The sequence below is a fragment of the Mesoplodon bidens genome (assembly GCF_964165515.1).
Source record: "Mesoplodon bidens genome assembly, chromosome: 7".
Taxonomy (NCBI): domain Eukaryota; kingdom Metazoa; phylum Chordata; class Mammalia; order Artiodactyla; family Ziphiidae; genus Mesoplodon; species Mesoplodon bidens.
In genome coordinates, this window is record NC_138164.1 from 94,258,510 (window position 1) to 94,281,700 (window position 23,191).

Genomic DNA, 23,191 nt, shown 5'->3' on the forward strand with positions numbered 1-23,191 from the left:
ATAAGGAGGGTGGGAGGGAGGGAGACGCAAGAGGGAAGGGATATGGGAACAGATGTGTATGTATAACTGATTCACTTTGTTATAAAGCAGAAATTAATAAAAAAAAAGTGTGCTGGAGTTTTGAGCTGGAGATGTAGATGTTTAAGGTCATTCATTAGAGAGGTTAATTGAAGGCATGATCGTATGAGATCGTGAAACTAAGAGGAATGAAGAGAGGAAGGATGAAGACATGGCCTCATGGCTTCCCTGGTGGCACAGTGGTTGAAGGTCTGCCTGCCGATGCAGGGGACACTGGTTCGTTTCCCGGTCCGGGAGGATCCCACATGCCGTAGAGTGGCTGGGCCCGTGAGCCATGGCCACTGGGCCTGCGCGTCCGGAGCCTGTGCTCCGCAATGGGAGAGGCCACGGCAGTGAGATGCCCGCGTACCGCAAAAAAAAAAAAAGACATGGCCTCAGACATGTCTGCCATGAGGGGATGAAACAGAAGACTAGAGGTGAATGGAGGAGGCTATTTGAGTGTCCTGGAAATTTTAGGAGGGAAGAAATTTACAAAGGGAATGCTAAGCTGTGCCAAATGCTGTACAGAGGTAGTAGGTGAAGAGAAAGCACCAGTGGTGACTTTTGGGAGGGCAGCATCAATGTTGGAGAAGTTTAGAGGCCAGTTTTCAAGGACAAAGAAGGGAGTGGTTGGGGAAGTGGAGTCCACATTCTTCATTTGGAAACTTGGAGTCATAAAAAGAGAGACTGTTATCCTAAAAGGAAAACACTGTTGAAGAAAAAAAATGTTTTATGTGAAGAGAGTTAATTACACTTGTACTTGTATGGCTGTTATTTTTTCTGTGCTTCATAATTTTCTCTTGCAGAGTTACCTCTATTTTGGCCTCTGCCCACGTGCTGTGGCAGTAGGTAATTCCCTCTTCTCTCTTTGCTTCTACTCCAGGATCTCCATGTGGCTCAGACCTAGTCCCTTAGAGCATTCTGTCTTTTGGCCAAAGGTACCGGTTCAGAGAGAAGCACATGACTCCAGCTGGGAGATTAAGAGCTCTCCCTGGGACTTTTTCTGCAGTCATTAGGAAAGAGGATTTTTTTTTTCCTCTGATATTGGTAGTACAAAGGACAATGAGAATGTCTGAAAAGGAAAGACAGAGAAGCAATCAGAACACAAACATACGCATACAGAGAAGAGAGAGAGAGAGGGAGAGAGAGAGATTAACTATTGAGACTTTGTATTTTTGGATCCAACTGTAACTCTGAATTTAAACTAATAGCAGTGAAAACGTATGCAAAGGAAAAATTCAGAGTGAAGAATAAAAGACCAAAAGTCTGGTGAAAGAGGGAGTCTACTGATGAAATAAAGTCTTGTGGGGAGCTTTAGGAGATGAAGTGGAGAGATTTGCCTTTGAGAAAAGTTGCATCACTGTTCCCTCTGATGCTGAAGAAAGAGAAAATGATAGTAGTAGAGATACAGAGAAATGTTGATGGTGGGGCGAAGCAGAGTTGATGAAATTGGGATTAAATGGCTAAGATCACCTTTATACAATAGGAAAAAGGGTCATATTACATAATTTACTTGTTACATTGATTTTTTTCATAAACTGTTATGAGAAGTTGCCTTCATAAAGATGTTATATTACTGATTGGGTTTTATAGTTGATTGAATATAAATAGAATAGGGAGATACGAAAAGTAGTAGAAGATATGGAAAATCCTTGAAATGTGTCTCTCACACATGTACACTCCCCTTATGGACATGGATGTACTGTCCTTATTCCTTGTGAATATTTACAATGTACTAGCCACAGGGATTACAGTTTTGAATAAGGTAGATATGGTCTCTACCATCACAGTGGTGAAAAAATGATGAAAGGATTAAGAAGGGAATAAATATTTCAGGAGTTTGAAGTCTTGTGTCTATTTTACCAACTGCAGAAGTTTTTACAGGAATATTATTTATTGATAAGTTGTCAAAACAGAATCAGCTGTGCTTATTTTTATTGAAATTGGAAAGTTGGTTATGTCCAAAAAGCTTGACAATTTATGTGGACAAACCTTTGGAGAGAAGTCAGTCTTTTAAAATAACATGCTCAGCTAGACTGCATCTAGTTTCTTTCATTTAATTGAATATCAATAAATACATTTCAGCATACACCATCTCTCTTGCTACCATCTCTCCACTGGACAAGTGGTTATTAAACAAAAGCCTTTGTGTGTGTGTGTGTGTGTGTGTGTGTGTGTGTGTGAGAGAGAGAGAGAGAGAGAGAGAGAGAGAGAGAGAGAGAGAAAGGGAATTCAATTATTTGCAATTATTTCTCTATCTTCCTGAAAGGTTTTGGCACAGGGGAACTGTTCAGTGTGTGCGGTGAGTTGGAAGGGACATTAGTCCCTGTAGAGGTTACACAAAGTAATGCACCAAACTACAAACTAGCAGTGGGAATATAATGCAGAATTCAGAGGAAAATGTTTCATGTCCATTGCCCCATCATGTTAAAGAATCTACCACTCCCTGTAGAGTTTAAATTTCAACCATGGCTGGCATGACAGGTTATACAAGCATTGCCAATACATTCAATCTAGCCTGCTTACATAAAATCTAAAACTAGTCCATTCAGAACTTTAGTTCAGTTCAAGCAAAGTTTCACTGTCTCTTGATGACCTTTGAATCCCAATGGTTGATTGGCTGTATTGTTTATTTCCTCCCCAAGTGATTTTTCAAGTTACAGTCATACCCAAGGCTCTACCTCCTATCCCCATTTGCTTACCATTAAATTCACCTGTTCTAGTTTTAGTAATTGGAGAAAATAAAGTTGGCATGGAGTTACCTTCTCACTCATCTGTCATTTTATTTATATTTCTGTCTTGACTAAAGAGAATAGAGATAGAAAAAAAAAAAGAGAACTGGATCAAATATTTTGTAAATTGTGTCAAATCTCTTTGTAAACTCAGCAACTAATGTCCATACTCATAGGCTAATGCCCTTTCCAGATAGTCACTGGCTTTTGTCTGTCAGTAGAAAGCCAACATTGCTCAGTAGAAAGAATGGTTAAATTGGAGAAAAGAAACTTGGCTTTAGTTTCATCTACTACAATTATAATATGCATAGCTTTGACTTTTCATTTAACCTTTCTGAACCTTTTAATTTTATAAAACAAGATTAATAATGTGAACATATTCCATACAGATAGCCTTTAGAGTCAAATGAGAGAAATTATATCCGAATACTTTGTACATTTGTATAGTGCTGTGAAAATGAAAATAATGACCATAGAGATAAATTCCCATACAATTTGTTTTGCATATTTGTCATTTTAGATTTTAGAGTGATATTGCCCAATATGAAAATAAATAAGCATCAGTATTATATTAGAAAGAAAAATTATATTTTCTCTCTCTCATCAAGTACAGCCCATCATTTTGTCCATCAGTAAAATGATTCTTTTAAGATTTATGGTCCTTTCATGCATTGTACACATTCATAGTATAGGTCTGCTATTAACCACAAGAAATCTTAAAATTCAAGTAGATTCAGAGTGAACTATTCAAAAATATTTTTATAAGCCGTTCTATTCTTTTCTTTATTGTCTCAATTAGAGAGTTGATATTTATCAATAGAAAAAGATCCCAACTGGCTCCATGTTTATCTGATAGTTTAAAAAATCTTTCTCTTGGGCTTCCCTGGTGGCACAGTGGTTGAGAGTCCGCCTGCCGATGTAGGGGACATGGGTTCATGCCCCGGTCCGGGAGGATCCCACATGCCACGGAGTGGCTGGGCCCGTGAGCCATGGCCACTGAGCCTGGGCATCCGGAGCCTGTGCTCTGCAATGGGAGGAGCCACAGCAGTGAGAGGCCCACATACCACAAAAAAAAAAAAAAAAAGAAAAAATCTTTCTCTTTTCCCAGCTAATTTAATTATAATTATTTTGCCACACCTCAAATTACTTGATCAAGAGTGTTTCATGTCTCTTTGATAGTACTTTAGTGTTTACTTTCTGGGATGTAAAATTTAAGTGACCTAAGATCTTCAAAAATACAATCTTGAGTATAAATTTTGTGAGTATTGAAAAAAAAGAATGGTTAGAGACTTCCAAAATCTTGTGTTAAAATAGTGGTGAGTATGAAAGATCATACATCCTAAGAAAGCTAACATCAGAATACTCCTCTGATGCTGCTCATGAGGGGATGTGGGTTGACTTGGTGACAGTCAAGCATGAAAGATAATATAAGTCTATCTCCATGGGGTTCCATTGGGCATCACATTGCCTCAAAATCTCATGTTCCTTGAGTTGGCTAGTCTCTGATTTTGCTCTGTTATCACAGTACTCTAAAGTGGAAGTAGATGGAGTTTAATGAGGAGTTGAGAGGTAGAGGGCTTTGCAACTAATAAACATGCATTAAAATTCCACTTTCAGTAACCCTCACATTTTTATGCTTTTACAATCATAACTATGTTTTTATGTACAAATGGGTGAGAAGCATATGTGGTGGGCTTCACTTTAAGAAATCTCACCAAAAAGGCTAAATTTAGAAAGACTAATTATACTTAGTGTTGGTAATGAAGTAAAACACCTGGCACTCTCATATACTGCTGGTGAGAGTGTAACCTGCTAAAATCACATTCAAAACTCTTTGCCAGTAGCTAATCAAGTTTAACGTTCATATACTCTATAACCAAGCACTTCCCCTTCTAGGGTTATACCCAACAGAAATGCATACATATGTGCACCAAAAGATATGTATAAGAATATTCATATTAACATTATTATTAATAGCACCAGACTAGAGATCCAAATGTTTATTAACAGTAGAATGGCTACATAGATTGTGATATATTCATCTAATGATATAGAATATATCATGATGAATGATAATGATGACTAATGTTGTTGCTATATGCTACAACATGATGACTATCACAAACGTGACGTCGAGTGAAAGAAGCTAGATGCAAAAACGAATCATGAATGAGTCCTTTATATTTCAAAAGCAGACAGAACTACTTGTCTCTGATGATAGAAGTCAGAAAGTAATTACTTTTGGTGATAAGGGAAGGTTAGTCCTGGGGAGGAACAGTAGGGGGCTTCTGGGGTGCTGTAATATTTCATCTCTTGCTCTAGGTGACAGTTACACAAGCATGTTAACTTTGTGATAATTGACTTCTTTCTCATGGCTGAATAATATTCCATTCATCTACCATTGGACACTTAGATTGTTTCCATATCTTGGCTACTGTGAATAATGCTGCAATGAGTATGGGGGTGCAGATATCTCTTTGAGATACTGATTTCACTTCCTTTGGATATATATCCAGACATGGGATTGCTGGATCATATAATAATTCTATTTTTAATTTTTTGAGGTACCTCCAAACTGTTTTCCACAGTGACTGTACCAGTTTACATTCTTACCAACACACAGCATTTTTAAGGAAACCACTTGTGTATACATCTTAGAAAAATGAAGATGTAAACCAAGAATCATGCAGATTTAGGATCTAGGAAGAAAGAATGGTTTGGGAAAATAATAACGGGAATTTAAGCCTGGTAATCATGCAGAACACTTATAGAAGTCCAAGTAGAGTAAAAAACCAAAAAACTCCAAGTGGATAATTAAGAGATTTGATATTATCCCAGAGAAATGGAAGAACTTAGTAATTCAATAAAGGTAAATAATGCAAGAAAATAATAAAGGTCGATAGAAACATCAAGATAAATAAGAGGCAGCATAAGAAAGAAAATATAACCAGAGAATACTTCTTGGCTCTACCATGAACAATATTTACACGGAATAGTAATATAAACCCTGTTTATTATTGTCCGGATCTCAAGACTTCAATTTGGTTTCAGAGCAGACTTCAAATATTAGTAACTTTGCAATGTAAAAATACAATTACGATTATAGAAGCTTGGAGGCAGAAATGTGCCTCGGAGGCAGAGGAGTGAAAAGACTGGTGGGGACATGGACGCTTGCTAATTGGATTATCCGGTCCACGGAGGGTTAATTTAAATAATCATTTCCACTTCAGCCCTTGGTGAAATTCCTTTTAAGAAGTTCACATTCATTTTCCTGCCTTAAGCAATAGAACATTGTTAAAAATAGTGGACTCTGATGGCAAGATGTTATAGGACGTCGTGCAGTTGCAAAAAGGGTAGAATATTGAGACAGACAATCAACAATCCCAAAACATTATAAGAACACCTTTGCAGGGCTGCTAGCTGCACACACAAGGCTTTCGGGGTTTTTTGTTTGTTTTATTGTCTTGGGGTTTTTTGGTGATTAGACTTTCTCTGAAACAGAGTAACAAGCAAAATATTCCAGTGCACTGAGAGCCATGGTTACCTGGATTCCTATAAATCAGGATTTTCCTCCACCTTTTAGGTGAGATATCTATCGAATAGGCTTCTGCTGTATTTGACACCAAACTGCCAGCTTGGATTTAGAGATGGAAGTTTAAAAAATGCCATAAAGCAGCTCTAGCTTTTAGTGCCAACTCTAGAGATCAGTATCATTTGTACACCACAACAGGAGCATTTGTTAAGAAATCACTCGCCTCTGACTCTCAGGGAGAGAATAAAGCTTCACACTTTGTGTTTATATGGCCATTCTCTCCACTGATACTAGTGAGCCCTGGTGAAGTCCAAGTGAGCTGTGTTCTCTACGTGTGTTATGTTTGTAACTTGGGAGTGCGAGGCTGGTTCTCACCCCCTCTTCAAATTTATTGATATTGACTGACTCACTTTGGAGCTAAGGAGCCTTTTTGGAAAGTAATAATTCAAACAAGGTTGACACCTGGAATGCAGATCCCTGCAGGCATGACTCATTGACTGAAGGATGCCCGAAGGAAGCCAAATTGCCATGGTGGACTGTAGGGCCAGTGGGAAAGAATCAACCCTGAGTGAAAGTAAGCTGAACTCAGCCACAGGGCCTGAGGGTTGGAGGAAAATAGTAGTACTGGGTAAACTATGGTGACTGTAACTCAACCATTTGCAAACTTTTAGTGGAGTAAGTTGTATATGTTGAATAACAAATAAGTGCTCCTAATATATCCTCCTTATCACTCCCTAAGAGTGATAATGTTTGCTTATTCAATTTCTTTCTGCTTTTACTAGACTTGTTCTTATTTTTGTAATTGCTTTGTTTTTATTTATTTAATTTATTTTTTATTGAAGTAGAGTTGATTTACAATGTTTCAGGTGTACAGCAAAGTGACTCAGTTATATAGACATATATTTGTTTTCAGATTCTTTTCCATTATGGGTTATTACAAAATATTGAGTATAGTTCTCTGTGCTATACAGTAGGTCCTAGTTTATTTTATATATGTAGTGTGTATATGTTAATCCCAAACTCCCAATGTATCCTTCCCCTCCTTTTCCCCTTCGGTAACCATAAGTTTGTTTTCTGTCTGAGTCTATTTCTGTTTTGTAAATAGGTTCATTTGTATCATTTTTTTTTTAGATTCCACATATAAGTGATATCATATGAAGTTTGTCTTTCTCTGTCTGGCTTATTTCACTTAGTATGATAATCTCCAGTTCCATCCATGTTGCTGCAAATGGCATTATTTCATCGTTTTTTATGGCTGAGTAACATTCCATTGTATATATATACCACATCTTCCTTATCCATTCATCTGTCGATGGACATTTAGGTTGCTTCCATCAGACTTATTCTTGAGATTTGTGATTTAGAATCTTGCGAATAGATAGAAATGCATGGTTGGCTAGACAGGGAGACTGATGTTGTGTTTAAGATGGGCAGTTTTAGATATGACAGAACTGTAGTATATGGGGTATAGGAAGGTGATGTTAAGGGCAAGAGAGGGTCCAGATTTTGTTGGGCTGGTATCATCTTTGAGAGAAAGAATACAAAATTATAAAAACAAAATTAGGTGTGAAATTGAATGTACATTTGAAAAGAGAAAATAAATCACAGTAAATTGCAAATATTAAAGAGCTGCCAAATATCACAAATATCATTAAGTGCATAATAATTTAATTATTGTACACACGTTTGATATGTTTGTGTCCCCCCCTGCCCCCCAAATTCATATGTTGAAGCCTTAACACTCCCAATGTGATGGTATTTGGAGATGGAACCTTTGGGAGGTAATTAGCGTTAAATGAGGTAATGAAGGTAGAGTCCTTATAGTGGGATTGGTGCCCTTTAAGAAGAGACACCAGAGAGCTCATGATCATTCCCCAGCATGTGCGCCAAGAATAGGTCATGTGAGCGCACAGTGAGATGGCAACGTCTACAAGCCATTGTCAGAACATTGATCTTGGAATTCCCAGACTCCAGAACTTTGGAAAATAAATTTCTGTTGTTTAAGCCACCTAGCCTCTATGGTGTTTTGTTGTGGCAGTGAGTGGACTAAGATGTAATATGATTTTTCATGTATACTTTTTGACTGCATACATTGAGCATTTCTTCATGTGAAAACATGATTTTTGTAATACTTTGTCTTAACATGGTTGATTGAAATTTGTATTTTATTATTATTAGTAGTGATGCATATATATGACTTACCTCATAGCTTCACTCACCGTTTATAAGTTTGTGCCCTAAAAGTAAAGGAATTCTGATAAATTCTATTTTCCATGCTTCCAGCCAAAAAGGAAAGAAATAAAGTATGGTACTTTTATAATTGCAAATGCCACATTATTAAATATTTCCCTGAAAGGAGAGGACTTCCTTGTTTCCTCTGCTTACAACTTTACATTTTTGATGATTTGAAGAATTTTCCACAGACTAGGTACTGGCTTTCCCATTTCAAACCTGGTTTCTCATCCACTACATACATAGTTCTGGTGCCAGGGGCTATAGGACAGATTCACTTTTCAATACTACCTCTGCCCCTGTACATTTGTGTTTATGGTGCTGGGTGAGTTGGCACAGTGCACAGTGGGAATATTCCTGAAAGCCATTCCAACCCAGGAAAGCTAGCGATAGCTGTAAGCCACATAAATACATTCCACTCAGACTAAGTATATCTTAAATTTAACTCTTCCTTAGGTTCCCAAAATGTAGTTACTGCATTGCCACCCAACATGAGAGTGAATGTGACAGAATGCAAAGAGACAATGATCTTAAATTATTTTGGCTTAAAATATATCTTTACAAAGTTTACAAAAACATTTGATTACATGAACACATTGCTTGAGTCCCCCCTTTCTTTGTTGATCTTCTGTCTATTGTCTTCATCATTGAAAGTGGGGTTTCAGACCCTTCATTTAAGTTTATTGAATTGTCTATTTGTCTCTTCAGTTCTGTCAGGTTTTGCTTCATGAATTTTGTGTCTCCATTCTTAGGTGCATATATGTTGTGTTTTCTGGATGGAATTACCCTTTTATGATTATAAAATTTCTCCTTATCTTTAATAATTTTTTGTTTTAAAATCTATTTTGTCTGATATTAGTGTGGCCACTCCAGCTCAGATACTTTTCAGAGAAAGTGACAGTTGTTGGTTTGATATTTCATTTTATGCAATGTCATTTTTACTTATATATCAAAAAGTTATCATGGTGGGAAGAGGCAGAAATGGCAATTTATATTAGAGAAATGAACATTGTATCATTAGGAATGACAAACTTTCATTTTTGATTCTTATTTGAATTTCCATGAGAGTATGATATTTAGATCGCTGTGTGATGCACCAATTGTTGACATGAAATACAAAAAAATTCAGAGTTGTACTTTGGAATTTCTTTGAGTTTTGGGGTGAGGGAGGAGGCAATATAGTTTGGGTTTTCTGTTATCTGGAGTTCAGTTTCATTGACATCATGAGAACTTGTTTGTAGCTAAGAATAACTTGTCTAAAGTTTCATCACTATCCAGTAAGTTACCAAGCTAGACATCTTGGAGTTGTCCACAGTTGTTCTTGTTTCCCATGTCCCACTTCAGTACAGATATGTCTTGCCTCATTTATCACTGTTTCCCATACCACCGTACCCTCCTACAGCCCCTATATCTCCTCTGAATCCTTGGAACAGTTTTTATACTCCTTTTATAGCACTTCTCACATGCTGTGGTTCTCTTCTTATATATCTGACTCTTCAATTACATTAGATAGTAAACTCTGAGAATAAGGGTTATATATTATTTAACTTTGTGTTTTCCGTGCCTGGTATATGGTACATGGTACATGCTTAATAGATGTTTAGACCTCTTGAAAATGTGAACTTGAGCATCCAGTATACTGAGCCAGCTAGTACTAGAGGGTTTACTTAGAAAGTAAAAAAGTGAAAAATAGGAGTACTTGCCAGATGTTCATTATTATGAATGTCACCTTACAACTTAGGGGAAAATGGATTATGTAATATATTAAATCACATATATTAAATATTTAATGATTAAAATAATCTATATTCATGAAAACAGTAATTGGCATATGTTCCCTTTGGCTCTTGTGTTCTGCTTGATGAAAGTATAGATATTTAACATACTGCCAGGTTTTATTTTATAAATGGCTCTATACCAAATATAGTTTTAAATTCATTTTATTCATGCAAACAACAGCATAAGAGCCCATTAATAACTGCAGTTTTTTAGAAGCTGTTTTGTTGAAATTGGCTTACATTTAATCCATCAGAAAAATGAATCCCTCCGAACTAGGATCTTTTCTATACCCAGAGTTATTGTATTTGCCAAGTGTCCAGGAATGTTGATAGGTCAAAACAGTTGATTTGTTTAAAAGTCTTGAGTTATTTATACTAAACTGCAAAGATTATTCTCATACTTGAAATAGATATAGAACCCTAGAATCTTGAATTTGAAGGTAACTTCCAAATCAACATAACCTAATTTCCATATTTTACAGATGAAGAAATTGAAGCCCTAGGAATGGAAATGATTTCTCAACTATATTTCTTAAGTTCCAGCCCACTGCCCTTTCCCCCGTATCATTCAGCTTCATACAAAGCATTTGAAAAAAAAACTTCATCACAACACTGACAAAAATCCTACTTGTTGGGCTTCCCTGGTGGCGCAGTGGTTGAGAGTCCGCCTGCCGATGCAGGGGACGCGGGTTCGTGCCCCGGTCCGGGAAGATCCCACATGCTGCGGAGCAGCTGGGCCCGTGAACCATGGCCACTGGGCCTGCGCGTCCAGACCCTGTGCTCCGCAACGGGAGAGGCCACAACAGTGAGAGGCCTGTGTACTGAAAAAAAAAAAAATCCTACTTGTCTATTTTGCAGACACTGACAAATTGATCCTAAGATTGATATGGAAATGCAAGGGACCCAAATATCTAAAACAATCTTGAAAGAGAAGAACAAAGAGGACTCACACTTCCCAATCTCAAAACTTACTGCAAAGCTAAATAGTTATGACAGTGTGTGGCATAAGGATGGACATGGGTATCAGTGGAATAGAACTGAGAATCCAGAAATTAACTCTTACATTTATGGTCAATTGATTTTCAAGAGTGCCGACATAATTCAATTGGTAATGATAGTCTTCCTAAAAATTTGTGCTAAAAGACTACATATCCACATCCAAAAGGATTTGGATTCCTACCTCACATCATATACAAAAATTAACTCAAAATGGATAATAGACCTAAATGTAAGAGCTAAAACTATAAAACTCTTAGAAGGAAACATGGGTGTAAATCTTTGTGACCTTGAGCTAGGCAATGGTTTTTCAGATATGAAACCAAAATCACAAGCAGCAAAAGAAAAAGATAGATAAAACAGACATCATTAAAATAAATAACATTGTGTTTCAAAGGCCAACATCAGAAAAGTGAAAAGACAATCCTCAAAATAGGAGAAAATATTTGCAAGTTGTATATCTCGTATGGGATTTGTATTCAGATTATATAAAGTATCTCGCATCTCAATAATTAAAAGACAAATACCTAATTAAAAATGAGCAAAACATTTGAATAGACATTCCTCCAGAGAATATACATGAATGACTAAAAAGCATATGACAAGATCCTCAACATCATTAATCATCAGGGGAATATAAATCAAAACCATGTACCCCAGAAATTCCACTCACTGATAAACACTCAAGAGAAATAAAAATCCATGTCCACACAAAAGCTCGTACCAAATTGTTCCTCAGAGCATCATTCACAATATCCAAGATGTAGAAACAACCCAAATATCCATCAACCCATAAATGGATGAATAAAATGTAATATATTCATACAAAGGAATGCTGTTTGGCAGTAAAAAAGAGTGAAGTATTGCTATGTGCTACAGCATAGATGGACTTTGAGGACATTATGCTAAGTGAAAAGAATCAGTCACAAAAGACTATGTATTGTATGAATCTATTTATATGAAATGTCCAGAATAGGCAAATTCATACAGACAAAAAGTAGATTATTAGTTACCAGTGACAGGGTGATGGGGGAATCAAAGTGACTGAGTAGATACGAGCTTTCTTTGTGGTGTGATAAAATGGGCTAAAATTAGATAGTGATGATAATTGCATAGTTTGTGAATATGCTAAAAACCACTGAATTTTACACTTTAAAAGGCTGCATTTTATGGTGTGTGACTTATAACTCAATAAAGGTGTTATAAAAGAAACTTCTATTAGGCAAGGACTATTAGTAACTCCATTTTATAGATTAGAAAATTTAGGCAGTTGCCTAATTTTGGCACTTGCCTAAAAGTCAAATTGATACTGAGTAATGAGGCCAGGATTTGAGTCCAGGTAATCTGACTCCAGGTCTTCCATCCTAAACTTGGCTTTATTCCTGCTTTAATAAGGCAAATAAGGGATATATTATTGCTCTAATGGAGTCATGGTTCTTTTGCCACTAGGATACATTTGGTGAATGATACTCAACAATGTAAAATCAACTGACTTATCTGACATGGCCTGAATTAGTTGATTCCTCTTGCACTCCTATAGTTAAATCAGCTTAGAAAGAAATGCATCTTTTAAGGTTACAAGACTAACACTTCTTTAGGTGATACCATCTCTTCCTCAAGCTGGCATATGTGTATAGACACAGCCTAAAAAGTATTTTGTTACACATTAAAAACACCTGTATGATTAAATATACAGAGCTAGATATATAAAGTGAATTTTTGTGCTTTATAGTTAAAGAATGGATTTTGCTGATCCATGAATGATTTGATATCATTTGCTCGTGACTGAATAGAATTGGCCATTTGTCGAAATTTGCACTCCACACAGATTAGCTAGTTGGAGATAGTTCTTTGTACCACTTCTATTATCTTTCCATTTCTCATACTCTTTTCCAAAGAATCACTTCATACACCCTTATTGCTCTCTGATATTACAAATGAAGGCTTTTTCATAAGCTGGGGTTGTGGCACTCTCAGCTCTCCAGAGTACAGAGAGGGACCAGGAAGGATGTAAAACAAAAAGTCATTAAGCGTTTTTGCATTGATATTCTTGCAAAGGACTAAAAGCCCTTTCCAGAGCCTTACTCTGATGTAATAAGTTTGGTTATTTGGTTTTCTAGTTCACATAAAATCAGAATCAGCAAGTTAGAAGTTTTAGGGAGACTGGCAGGGGGACAGATATTGATCAGCAGGAAGGGACAAACTAATAAAGTAGAGATTCTAGCAGAGGCTGTAAATCCTGCCAATAATGTCATAGTTGCTAAGTGCCCCTATATCCTAAGTCAAGTGCAAGACCACCTATCAGGCCTTGCTAGGTGACTGTGAAACAAGTTCATTCAGCAGCAGCCCAGCATCCTTATAGAGAGCATCTAAGATTTGAGGAGGGCAAGACCTTGAGAGAGAGGATTTCTTGGGAGAGGGATGTTGCTGCCTTATGCTTCTCCCTACCCAGGGCAGGAGGAAAGGGAGAGGCCTCTATTTCACCTTCAACCAAATGAGAGAGGCTCCAGAGCTTGCTATTCATCTCTTGAAGTAGAGACTTTAATATCTATGATGGTGGAAATATTCCTCGGTCATTATGGTGACCACTAGCCACATGTGTCCATTGAGCACTTGAAATATGGCTAGGGTAAGTGAGGAACTCAGTTTTAATTCTGTTTAGGTTTTTTAAATCTATATACTAAATTCAAGTAGCCATATATGGCTATGGAATACTTTATTGGGCAGTACTGTATTATTGTACAGTAATACAGTAGTAATTGTATTACTATTGTAACAACAGTAGTAGTTAATACATATTGATAATTTGCTAGGTACCAAATACTGCACTAAGCACTTTCCTTCTAGTATCTTTAAGATCCTCCCTATAGCCACTTGATTTTATCCATCTTGATTTTATTCAGGAGAAAACCAAAGCACAGAGAGGTTACATAAGGGACAGATTTAGAATAGAACCTAGAGGATTTGATTCTAGAACCTTTGCTTTTAATCACTGCACTCTTTTTTGTGGACATGCCTCTTTAATTTTACCCCCCCCATTCATACTTTTATTAATGAGTAACAGTAGCAAAGATCATCTCTGAAGACTTCATTTATACCTTTATACCATATCTTCTTTTAGTTATATACACTTTTAATCTTTCTTAACTACTTGGGTATATATAGATGTATTTTTTTTTATACAGCACCTCTGAGGATAATTCCATTTGTCTTATTTTCTAATAATCTTTGTTGAATAGGAAGTGGAGTCTTCGAAGATGAAAAGATTTTTATCCTTGAAATATATGTTTGGGAGGTCCCTAAGTGCCCTCATATATTTGATATTCAGAAACCTGAGAACACATTATCACCTCTACCTTGAAAAAACCTCATTTGGTGCATAATGAGAGTGAAGCTTAGGGGCTTTTTAACATGGTTTTCTATGCAGAAGGTGCTTTCCTCTTTGATTCATGAGTAAGCTGTGGAGTTCACTTGTATTTTTTATTTTCCAAATGGGATAATTATATAAGAAGAAAGATTTGTGCTTTAATATTTATAATCTAGGTGCATCAGAAGCCTCTACTGATTCTATATAAACAAGAATACCCAATGACTGGAGAATGAGTATTCATGGACAGTCTCTGACAAAATATTATAGAATGGTAGCCATTCACCAGCAAAAATGAGTATGTACAATGTGCAAGGCTCTGTATACACGTTATCTTTTTAATACTCTCTACTTAAATATCATTAGCTCACTTACAGGTGAGGAAACTGAGGTGCAGAAAAATAAAGTCGTTTATCCAGGGTCATACTGGAACCATACTGGACTCATGTAGAGTCCTAGATAAACCTGGGTTAATTTGATTCTAAAACTGTCTGCAGGAGGAGTAGTATGTTTGAGCAGTACATTCCAACTCTGGCTGCACACTGGCACACCTTCTGCAGGGAACTTTAGAAAATCCCAGTGCCGGGCTTCCCTGGTGGCGCAGTGGTTGAGAGTCCGCCTGCCGATGCCGGGGACACGGGTTCGTGCCCCGGTCCGGGAAGGTCCCACATGCCACGGAGCGGCTGGGCCCGTGAGCCATGGCCACTGAGCCTGCGCGTCCGGAGCCTGTGCTCCGCAACGAGAGAGGCCACAATGGTGAAAGGCCTGCGTACCGCAAAAAAAAAAAAAAAAAAAAAAAGAAGAAGTCCCAGTGCCCAGGCTATACTCCAGAGCAATTAAATCAGAATCTTCCAGGGGGTAAGACCTAGACATCATTACACTGTAAAGTTCTTCATGTGATTCCAACATGCATCTGAGGAGGTTAGCCATGCTGAAAGCCATGCAGCTGCTTCCTATGTGCTTCCTATCAGCCAGGGTTGCAATGCCCTTTAAAGTTCAATGGTATATGGATAGATAGACCTGCTGCATTTTTGTAAGGTGTTTGTAAATTTTTTGGAAAAAATAATAAGAACAGTTGTATCGGTTTTTCAGATCACAAAACTGAATCTAATTTCTGTTTTGAGCCTCACCTGCATTCTCTTTGGCATAAGGAAATATGAGTCACTTCTAGGTAATCAAGTCATATCAGTCAAATCAGGACTTAAATTTGGTCAATTTAAGACTTGAAATCAGTCATTTCAATGTTTTCGCTCACCCCTTCTTTCTCTCCCAGATTCTGGTGGGCTGGCACAGCCTCGGCATGAGAGATGAAGCAGGAAGTATCTGGCCTGTGGCCATCCTCTGTCCTCCATCAGTGTAAGCTGGGGTTTAGCCACCTGATCTTTGGGTGTTGGCCTCTAATCCTGTGCATGGCTACCATCTTTGGGGCTCCATGCTGTATTTGTAAATGTTGATCAACATTTGTTGATGTTCTCTCTCATCAAGACTGTAGGATCCTATCAGTCTGCCAGTCCCTCTTGTCCCCTTCTGAACTTTGTGAGACGTGGGAAATTCCACATGTTCTCTCCCGCAGGTGGAGTCAGTCTGTATCCAGCTCACAAGGGCTGCTTGTATGAATCTTCTCCCATCTTGTGTTGAGTAGCATTCCCTTAGTAGCTTGAAATTAGCCTTGGGAAGTCTTTACACCATTTGAAAACTCTCTGTATTAGTTTCCTACTGATTCTGTAACAAAGTACAACAAGTGAAGTGGTGTAAAACAACACAAATTTATTCTTTTTTCTGACATTCTCTCTCTCTCTCCTGGATAATCCAGGATCATCATCTCCAGGTCCTTGAATTAATCACATCTGCAATGTTCCTTTTGCCATCTAAGGTAACATTTTCAAAGGTTCTGGGGATTAGAGCGTCACCTTTGGAGGGCTATTATTCTGTCTACCAACCCCTAAAATCAGAGATTTTTATTTTAAAGAGAGCTAGTTGGTAACTATTTATCAGCACACATGCTCCCTATGACCCTTTGGGAGGCTTATGGGGAAAAACCCTAATCCTTCTCGTGGTAGACATGCTGCACTACCATGCTGACATCAGTGCTCCCATACCTTCTGCTGTATAGGGACATTTGTAAGGTTTCTGCCTCTGGAAAGTGGGCCATGACTATGATCTCGTTCCCAAGCTTCTCTGGGCGTCCTATCGAGACCCAGGCTGGAGGCTGCCAGGTGCAGTAACACCGCCCTGTTGCTTAAGCTGTCACTTCTCTCTAGTTTTCCCTCCTTCTTCAGCCATTGAAATTTACCTTGTTTTGGAAGGGAAAACCTGCTTTTATGTTATTATACATTCATCTTAAAGCCATGCTTATCAAACAAACTTTTTACATCTCCTAGGTCTTAGTTCTTAATAGCTAAAGGCAAGCTTTTAGAATTCAACAAACCTTTTCTCTCTCACAAAGCCAGCTTCTCACAAATCAAAAACACCTTTCTTTTAAGATTCCACTTATTTCCAAGTTTCAAAGCCCTATTTTGAACCTCAAAGCCAACAAATGCTGTTTTGCCATCCCTCTAAAGCAATGACAGCCACTGAATAAAGAATGGGTGGAGGGTCTCCGGGCAACTAGAATATAATACGACAGCTTTTATCTTTCGACATGGCTAACGATGTGGTAAGACATGTATCAAAATGCCAAGCAGGTGGACCAGGTAACACATGCTGTTGAAGTTTAGAGGATGGAGAGGTTGGTGCGGGATGCCCGGTCAAAGGTACCTTGATGGTATGGGAAGGACAGAGCTTGGCCAGGGTGGATGGTTTGGGTTCAAGCAGGAAAAGAATCAGAGGGTCAGGAAGGGGCAGGAGTGCACAAGGGACCAGGAGTCCTTCAGTCTGCCTGCTGGGGGCATTTATGTGGGAGAGTACCAGGGAAATGGAATAGCTGAGGCTTTGAATGGCAGGCTGAAGATTAGGACCACATTTCTAGTCCTGGTACAGTGGCTCCATGGACATGCTGTGAGCCGTTGATCACCTGAGTGGAGGGGTGTGGCTACAGCTTATCCTTCTAAACCCAAAGCTCATCCGAGCTCTATAGCAGCGCATGGCATCTTGGTAGAGCACCCTTGACATGTCATCGAGCCTTTGTCCATACATCACAGACACTTCCCAAAGCAATCCTGTGAAGCATCGATGCTACTGCCTCCACCACATAGGGGGAAAACTAGACCTTAGCATATCTTGAAATTCTCTTATAAGCAGTTTACATTTGGTGTTCACTACTTAGTTATTGGCTCAGTTTGGGGAAGGATAGAGAATGTATGTATGAGCATGTGTGTGTGGTATGTGCGTGTGTGAGATGTATGTATGTGTGGTATGCATGTATACACAAGGTGGGACATGTGTGTGGTATGTGTGTATATGTGATGTGTGGTGTGCTTGTGTGATGTACATATGTGTGTGGGGGGATGTATGTGTGTATGGTGTACGTGCCCTCTGTACGTGCCCATGATGCATGGAGTGTGTGGGGTAGGTGCATGTGTATACAGAGTGTGTGTATGTGGCATGTGGTGAGTGTGTGGTGTGTGAGACTTGTGGGGTACATGTGCCTGGGGAGCGGGTGTGTGTGTGTGGTGTGTGACTGTGGGTGAGATACGTGTGTGTTGGGAGTGGTCTGCACCTACTATAAGCATGGATGACGTGTGGTACATATGCGTGGTGTGTGGTGTGGGAAGTGTGTATGTGTGCGCGTGTGTGTGCGTGCACACACGTGGACTTGTGCTGTGGTATTTAAGAGCCCAGCTCTGGAGCCAGACTGCCTGAATTAATGACTGGCTCCACCACATGGGCGAATGACTTAACTGCTTTCATTTCATTTCATTTCCTGATCTCTAGAAAGAGGGTAGTCAGAGTGCCTGCCTCCAAGTGATGTGAGTTACCACACACAAGACATTGACACAGTGCCAAGCACATAGGTGACTCTCAATCAATATTAGCTGCTGTTTGGTCCCCTCACAGAACCTCAGGTTTTCAGGTGCTGTTTAGAGGTCTCTCTGCCTTTTCTGCTGGTTGATGGTCCTTTGGAAGCAGCAAGCAGTCACAGTTTGTTATAGAACCGTTAGGTCCAAGCTAACAGAGAGGATTTTTCTTCTTCACGTCCTCGCTGACCTTCAGCATCACTACTCATCTTTGAACTCACTGTAGATTCTGACAACACACAAAATCCTGAGCTGCTTGCTTTCTCAGAAACCTGTCTGGGCTGATGAAGAATAGAGGCAGCTCTCCACCACGCTCCACTAGGAAGAAAAGAAAAACAAGTATGTTACAAGGACACTGGGTGGGTGGCTCAGATATTAACCACAACTACGACCTCCACAGCTCCTTAAAAGGAGCGTGTGTTCGGTAAGATGCAATATGTTTGCTGCTCGTGGAACTTTTATTTTGAAGAGAAAAATGCCCGTGAAAACTCCTCTAGAATGAGTGGTGATGCCTCTGGCTGATGGTTCAAAGACTGACATTCTGTGGGGGCAGTAAGGAGCCAGGGGGTGAGGAAAACTCATTTTCCCTGATTTTTACCGGATCCAGAGTGGTTTCTAGGGCATGGGCAAAGAGAGTCCACCTGGAGGGCATTTTACAAATGTCAGGACCATCTTGTCCAGACTAGCAATTAGAGAGGAGGAAATGAATCATAATTTAATTGAAAAAATAAGTCCATCAAATTTGTGTTACTGGACAAATGCACGAAGAAGTATATATAAAATACGTGTGTATCTCCTGATTATCATAGTCACCTCTTGTCCTCCTCTGTCCCATAATCCAGCTTTATTTTGTTAACTCCCTTCCCCTCTAGACTATAAGGTTGACAGGGACAGAAATTTCGCTTCTGTTGCTCATGGCTGTAGCTCCAGTTACTGGAACAGTCCAGGCACATTGCAGGTGCTCTCTACTTAGGTGTTGAGTAAATAAATGGAAAAAAAGAAAGAAAACCACTTAACTGTCCAGTGAGAGGGTTTGGTAAATACAATAAGCCACCTCTATTGAGCGGAAAACAATGGAACCATTGAAAATGATAAGGCAGATTTAAATCCTTCTTTATTAACCTGGAAAGACAAACATTTTCTATTTAGTGAAAATAATTAGGCTGCAGAACAGTTTATGTGTATGTGTCTTTTGTTTGTATGTGTTTATAGTTATGTGTCTGTATGTATTGTTGTATGGAAATATTTGCTTAGAAAAGTCTTAGAATATATATCAGTGATAATCTCTATGTAGGATGATGATGGGAGATTTTTATTTCTTACTTTTACCTTTTTGTATTGTCTGAAAAATATAGAAGCACAAACTGCTTTAAAAATCAGAAAAGTAAAGAGAATTTTCTTTAAAATAGACTTTTTTGAACTTCCAAAAACCTTCAAAGCCTATCCCGGCTCTAATTTGTTCCAGCTGCTGAGGACAACAGAAACTTGGCACCAGAGATTTTGAGAAAGATCCAGATAACTTCTTCTGCTTGATTGGTATGGAGTTGAGCTTTTTGGAGCTTCAGAAGGAAAAGAAGTAAAATTCTAGCTCCTGGCATAAAGTAGGCCCTCAACAGCTCCTTAGTAGAATGGCTACATTTGGAAACTTGTAAATTTGGCTTGTTTTCTGCTAAAGTAGTACCTGTTGGCTCCAGGTCAAGGGGTTTGATCTTTTGTTCTTTGGAGAATCATGAAAATTCCCCCAGGTTCAAGGTCTTATATATGCCATCAAATGTGTGTGCTCAAAGTCCCATGCTTCTATGTTGGGTACGAATTAATGAGAATGACCTGGTCAGGGAAATTGATTCTTCTGAATGTGAGAACCAGCGAATGTATTTCATGATGGAATTAGACTAAGTTCCAAATGACAAAGCTTTTGAGTGTTGACCTGAAACTAAAACCATTGCTACCCACTCTGCCTTCTGAGTCTTACTAGGGTTTGGAAATTTAAACATCTAATAAAGGCCACAATCATTTTAGGCCTCAGGACAGTGGACTATGTAACTTAACAAAGAGGTGTTCAAATAACCACTAACATTACTTTTGCTCTTTCTATGCGCCAGGCACTAGGCTAAGTTCCTTACCTGCATTTCTTCGTTTAATCCTTCTGGCCATACCTTCTGATATGGCTGCCATTACTAGCTCCATTTTAGAGGATGATGTACTTGTGATTTAGGGAAGGTTACTACACTGCTTGAAGTCACACTTGTGGACATTAAATGACACAACTGGGACACACAGACAACTCTCTCCTACTCCAGAGACTGTTCTCTTAAACCACAATTCTAGAATGTTTTTCTGTCTTTTATAATTCATCAATCACACCATTAAGCGAACCACCTACTCTGTGCACCTTCCTGGTCCCTTCTGGTTGTTGGGTGACCTTATGTGTCATCGTTCAAGGTGAATTAATTTGGGATCATTCCAGAAAGGTTTGGAGAAATTTTGGAGGTGTTTGTTAACAGCAGTGGATATTTTACAATAAGATTACATTAGGCCTGCTTGGTCATGTTCCCAGTGTTGTTTTGCATCTCAAACTTAGCTTGTCCAAGTTTAAACTTTTTAGGCAGTACTGGAAAATATAGTACCTCATCTGGGGGTTGTGGGAAATGCTGGTTTTAATTAGCAAATATTAGATTCAGTTGGAAGAATACCTTCTTTGTTGACCTTAAGTAACTGTAAAGGCAGCGGGTTCATTTGATTTCACTTAATTGATTTCATATTTAAGAGAAAAATAGGAGGTTTATAGTTATAAACATATATCTGATTAGCTAGAATCTTATACAGCTTCTTCATAAAGTCATTTTTATTTAGGGCAGCAAGAGGTAAGTTGTTTGCGTTAGCCTGCCCACGTAATGATGCCAAAATAGAACAATTAACTTTCCAACATAAAATATCAGGGAGTGAACACAGGCACCCAAATATAAGGGATTAATCATTTAAGTATTGGAAAAGGGACATGGAGACCAGTTAATTGCCAGGATCCGAAGGTCAGCAGTCTAATCCGATTAAATATGTAAATGGAGCAATGATGTTCATTTTCAGTGTCCTTTTGGGCTAATAATTAAATGGTGGATTTAGAAATTAACTGTTGGGTGGTGGATGCTTATCCAGAAAACACTGCCTTCCTTCACTAGCTGTGCCCAGCATTTGGAAATTCCACGGCCTTACTCATTTTTGACTTGGGCATGGAGGAAGTGAGAAGAAATTTACCCCATGAACAACAAATCGCTTCCTTCCTCTGCCTTCTCTCTGACATAACAGTCAAAATGAGAGAATATTTCTCCTTGAGGACAGTGCTATATTGCCACTTGACTTGTAATAATCATCAGGAGAAGAGCACCGAGGGAAATGAAAACTAAACCTCAGCAGTCCTGCTCCAGTTGTGGAGGCAAATGTGTGGGTAAACCTGAGTATCTGGTGTTATGGAAAAACCCTTCCCTGCCTGCGTCAGCCTGCAACTACCTCCACCTCCTGCAGCTCCCAGAGGAAACATTGTTTTAGCAGTGCACCCAGGACACCTCTTCCAGTGTCATCTTGACTTATTACATTTCTAAGCCTGTTTTCCCTAGATGACTGTAAGAGCTGGAGTGTTGTATGTTCTGCTAGTATTTTGGCTGTGTGACTCTCTGTGTGTTGACATGTTGTTGGGGAGTGTCACCCAGATGCCAGCTGGGTCTGAGGTCCATCACAGGCAGGCAGGGAGAATGGCCTGATCTCATTCTAGCTAGATATGCTCCTTCTATTAGAGGTCGTCTTAGAGGTCCCTCATGTACGACCTCTAACCTCATAGCACCTGTCTGTAAACCTGTTACATTATTTATTTGAATAATCCTTGAATATTGCTAAGTGCCTAATATAGGTCCTGACACATACTAGCTGTTCAGAAAGTACTGTAGAATACAGAATTAAGTGAATAAATGCATGGAGGGAAATACAACGTTCTGTCTTCTTGGTAGGTACTGGACAAAGTAAATCAGAAAGATTTTGTGTTGAAATCAGCAATATCAGCTTAGAGACATTCAGATTCAATTCAGATTCAGATTCAGTTAACTACTTTTTTTAATTAGTTTTTTCACCCTTTTAATTTTTTTCAAAAGTAGAACATGCATGTAACAATAAACTCAGATAATGAAAGTGAACATATTTCACGCTCACATTTGTATGGGGTCCTAATCGATGAGGACATTCTCTCAACCCCTTGTCAGTACTGCCTTTCTGTAGTGTAATTTACTTGAATGTGCTTAGTACATTTACACATTATAAATGCTGCCTCTCTCCACTCTCTGGCTGATAGCTCTACATTGGGAGATATTGTAGAAGAAAGTCTTATGTATCTTTACATTTCTGGCAAGTTGAGCACAATCCCTGTAAACATCTATATAACAGGTGTTTAATATTTCTTAGTTGAACAGAACAGATAAACACATTGGACTCAAAGTATTTGGAGCTTCATATATAATTTCAAGGTGAGTTTTTGCAAGTTAAAAGAGACGTGAAGA